Source organism: Prunus mume, linkage group LG8 (assembly GCF_029339155.1).
Source record: "Prunus mume cultivar Tortuosa linkage group LG8, ASM2933915v1, whole genome shotgun sequence".
Taxonomy (NCBI): Eukaryota; Viridiplantae; Streptophyta; class Magnoliopsida; order Rosales; family Rosaceae; genus Prunus; species Prunus mume.
The window spans coordinates 10,486,363-10,491,475 of record NC_142705.1 but is presented as its reverse complement, the minus strand read 5'-3'; the positions used below and the strand labels follow the sequence as shown (position 1 = coordinate 10,491,475).

Genomic DNA, 5,113 nt, shown 5'->3' with positions numbered 1-5,113 from the left:
GACCAATTTTGCTGCAGATTTCCTAGCTAAGCTGGGTCATCATAAGGATTTGGGTTATCATGAGCTCTCTTCTCCTCCTGATCAGTTGCAGCCTATTTTTGATGATGATAAGAATGGTCTCTTGAGACCTAGATTAGTTCCTGTGTAATCTTTTTGGTTTGGGCTTTGCCCCCTATTTTACCAAAAAAAAAAAATACTCATCCATACAGAAGCACGGTGTTTCCTCACTGTCCTCCTCATCATGACTAAGCCAATGAACACGAAACCACTGTATCTTATTATTACCGCGATGAAATAGGAACCTATCCAAACCATTCAATAACCAATGCCGCTTAGCACACGAGGACTCACGCACGGTAGTAAATTCATCAAAATCCAATGCCGGAGATGACAGAGACAATTCTCTGCATTTTTTGGACACACAGCAAAAAGGGGCAAGGTGTTTGATAGTAAGGAAGGAAAGAATGTGATGGGAAACTTGGTCTGGGAGATTACTCTGTCTGTCTATTTCTATCATACTCTCACTGCTCTCACTACAACCTCCTTCACCTTTACAACTTGCTCTAGCCATAGCTACTTCATCAATTATATTAATTTCTACACTGAACTGAACCAAAATAAAGACAAGTATTGTTCTTGATCCTCAACAACACAGTATATAATTCGAGCTTATGCTTACTAGGATGAGCAAGAGGGTATTTGAGCCGCATTGGATAGATGCCCCCCATCTCCCTTGGGCCCGCAGAGTCTGGAAAGTGATGAATTGCCAGGTCTCCTCCCTCCCGAAGCAGAGCACAAAAAACCCTAATTTTGTTAATTTGAGGGTGTATTGGTTCTTGCTAATTTTGTTACGTAATGGGTCACAGTTGATAATAGCTTTTAAATTTCATTTTTTCAAAAATAAAATAAAATATTATTTTATTAGATGAACTCCACACACTATAAGTGAATATTTCAGATATAGTAGTTGCTTAAATTCTGATTATATATCATTACTACTATATTATCATTATTTTTTTAAAGTTTAATATCTTTTTTTCATGTTGCAAATGCAGATTTACTACCTATTAAATACTTCGAAATTTGTCAACCAACTCTTCTTCATGCTCTCCTCTAATGCTTAAGAAAACTAACGAAACGAAAGCAGTAATTCTTAAGAAAGTGGACAAGAAAACGAACTCTGTAACATCCAAAAGAAATTCTTAAGAAAACTAATGCCTTCTGAATTGTTCATACTGTACAACGAATACAATAATGTAGCAGTGCACAATGAACATCGTTGCTTAAACTCTGAAGCATTACAGATCTAAATAATTCCCACAAATGATCCATCAACATTCACAGTAAGAAGTCTCGACTTTCCTTGAACAGAACTGTGGCACGGGTTGCTTTCGTCTAACCTCCTCATATTGTCATCCAAATTCTGGGGAAACAAATTATGAGCATTTTCTCCAAATTCTGAGCACACTCGAGCATATACCTTACTAGCTCAACTCCATTAGACCCATCAGAAAGCTTTATGGTAACATCCTTAAGCTGATTAATAAAAGCGAGGTTTTGCATCTTCCAATATCCCATATTAAACCCAGATGTCTGCAATGAAAAGAAGGCAAGCAAATCAATTGAAGATTCCCAAAAAAAGTCAAAACCAAATAAATAGAAAGGAAAACTGCGTTATTTTAAAAGCGTGATGAGTATGCCCCTGTTTGATTCTAGAATGATAACATGTGAGTGCGTGGGAGAGAGAGACAGATAGAAGTAAGTAGCAGCACAGAGTTAACTTACATTAGATTTAGGGTCATCCAGAGGTGGCTTTGTTTTTATGAGCACATTACACAAATTTGGCATTCCTCTAAAAAGAGAAACCATAGCTGGGACTAACTCATCAACAACATTTCCAATCCGCAGACCCAGAGAACAAACATTGTTTAATGGTGGTGGCATGGATCCTCCCCGAAACAGAGCCTGCAAAGTTATAAATCATGTTTCTCAACTTCCTTTCACTCTTTTCAACAAAACATAGCACAAATATGATTTTCACTCTTGTTAGTGAGACCATTATCAAAGCAAAAGAAATGCCCTTACTTAGTGGCAGAGCCAGGAAACTATACCAAGAGGGGACAGTTTTCCTAAGAAACAGAATCTCATTGATACATCAATTAAGTACAGACGGTGGATAAGAAGTTGATAATTGTATTCAAAGTATGAATATTACAGATTAACATACAAAACATCTGACAACACAAATTATCGCACTGACACAGTTTTACAGAATCCATGATAAACATATCACCCCACACCACAAAGAAATAGGAAAATTTAGTTCAAATTGCATAAGAAATTTAATTATTTGCCAAAGACAAAAAAAAAAAAATTCAGTCTGAAATATGAGGGTTCCAGTTCAATTTACCTTAACGGTCTCTTCATTTAGGGTAAGAACTTTGGCCCTGCTTAAACTGCAAAGAACCTCAAATACATTCTTAAACTCATCTCCTTAAGGCATCATAAGAATTTCAGCTTCTTCTAAGATATCTAAATTTTCAAGATTTCGGTGGTTCATCAAATTCCCCTTCCAACTGAAATACTTGAACCTTGGGGCAAAAATATTTAATGAATGTTTGCTAGGTGATTGGATTATCCACTCCATAATTAAAGATTCAAGTTTCTCACATGAGATGTTAAGTACGTCAAACGAATCATCATTCACAAAAAAAAATGTCTTCAAAGACGAGCTTTCAATGGTGATATTATTCGCAGCAACTTCTTGTAGAACTAAGTCCTCAATGCATTTGCAGCAAGATGATGAGATCCATTTGAAAAATCCGCCTTTTACTAAACCATTTGTCAACTCCAAGTATTTGAGATTAGAGGAAAATGTGGAGGGCACGGTAAGACTAGTACAGCCCTGTCCAACGACAGAGATGTCAAGGATGCACAAAGAAAGACATGAGATGGAAACTTCGGTGCTATCTCACTTCCAGGGCTGATGTAAAGATCAAGCTCTTCCACATTGCACCTTACTGCATTGTGGACCCATGACATCACTCGAAAATGCTCTTCACAGAAGCACGTTGTCATGTCGCTATTGCTATAGTCCGTATCCTCATCTGTATTTGATAAATACACGACTTTGTCCTGACAAAACCAACGAACACGAAAGGATTGTCTTTCCAGGGACACAAGGACTAATTTAATAAAAACACCTCGAACGAGCACTTTAAAACAAACTCCTAACTTTCCTGGGACTCAAAGTGTGTGTACGACAAATGGGGAGTTTCTAAGGCCAATCTAACACTTTTCTAAACATGAAACAACCTCGGAAGACTCACGGTCAACCAATTGGTCAAACTTCACATATTGGTCAACCAGGCCAGTGGGGCCCACGGCCACCGATTTCCGGTCTAGAAGTTCTTATAGGTCCAACAAGGTCTACTAAACAAGTCCTGAAAGTTTGGTCTCGATCGAGCGGTCGAAACTAAGTCAATTGCATGATCGGACAACCAAACTTATCGAACCCGGATATCGCATAATAGGATCAATATCCATTCAATAGTCAAACGGTAACCAATTCTAAATCTGAGCATACCGTCGTACTCAAGACGACGTGATGAGTGTTTTTGAATACAATGGGTTGCCACCTAGTGTCCCACGCGCAGCCACCCACCCCTTGCAACGCGTGGTTGTCTTGAGAAAGAAAGTGTCGGGAGAGAGAGAGAGAGAGAGCAGATCTGTTTTTAATATCCAAAAAAGAAAAGTTATGGTTGTGCACCTGTACTTTCGTTAACTGCAACTTCTTCGTTAAAACTCCGATTTGGGCTCACTATGTGTCTACGAACTCGTGAGAGTGAGCTCTACGCAATGGTGCCAATCAAATCCCAAAAATCCTCATGGATTGGAAAGTGACTAATGTGACCTTACCCAAAAGGGCAAAATTGTAATTTCACAATTAATTAAATTGTGTTGGGGGCGTTACAGTGTGATTTGAATTACTCTGTATATATCCAAAATTCTTCATAGATTTAGTAAATCTGCCAAACCATGCCCTGAGAGATTGCTTTAACCCAAACAATGACTTTCTGAGCTTGCAAACATGATTTTTCTTGTCATGAGCCAAATTACATCCTAGGGTAAGTCCATATATACTTATTCTTCCAAGTCTCCATGTAAGAATGCATTTTTGACATCAAACTGGTGTAATGACCAATCGAGATTTGCTGCTAGAGACAATAGGACTCTTAATGATACCAATAGAATTGACTACTACTATCGTCACCTTTATTATTCAAGCAGCCATTAAGTAAGTGCATGTTTAAGTAATTAATCAAGGCCATCTAAGTTATAGTCGTCTCAGATTTTGGTTATTTAAACATTACATTGACATCAATACATTTAATTTTCCTTTTTTTTTTCTCCCCTGTATGTACGGAAATGGTGCTAAAGTGAAAGGATATTTTGCATGGTCATTATTAGACAACTTTGAATGGAATTCCGGATACATTGTTCAGTTAGGTATCAACTATATGAATTATGATAATAATCTAAAAGATACTGAAAACTCTCGGCGTATTAGTTCAAAAGATTCCTAAAGAAGCAAGAAAAAAGTACGAAAGAGATCCAAATATTTGTGGACGATAATGATGGGTTTCCAAATGTTTGAATTCCAAATGATGAATAAAGTATGACAGCTCGCCCGAAGTCGTAGTGCGACTTGTTGGCAATAATGTATGTAAGCAACTGATTGCAGAAATTGCCACAAGAAATGAGTGTTAGAGGGAGATCCATACGTAACACAAAGTTGATTTATACTTTCTCTTGATTCAGTCCCGTACGTATGGGATAGTCTTTTTATGTACAAAATATTCAACATTAGGTATTGCCCTGACAAGAGAGACCATTGACGGAACAAGTTCATCTGTCAAGTCAAGTAACTACAATGAATACACAATTTACGAATACTTATGGTGCACGGCATGGACCCTTCTTTGAACAGAGCCAGCAAGGGAAATGCTAGCAACCTTCTCTCTAATCTTCTCATTTGTACATTCTCTATTTTTTACTTGACATGTGTCATTCTCCTTACGCTTAAAATAATGTCATTACTATATTATACAAG

At 37.5% G+C, this 5,113-nt stretch overlaps 1 pseudogene; it reads right to left on the bottom strand.

Moving 5' to 3' along the window:
* Positions 1-1,363: 1,363 nt before the first annotated feature.
* On the bottom strand, positions 1,364-3,078 carry LOC107881810 (putative F-box/FBD/LRR-repeat protein At3g59240; annotated as a pseudogene).
* Between the last annotated feature and the right edge of the window lie 2,035 nt (positions 3,079-5,113).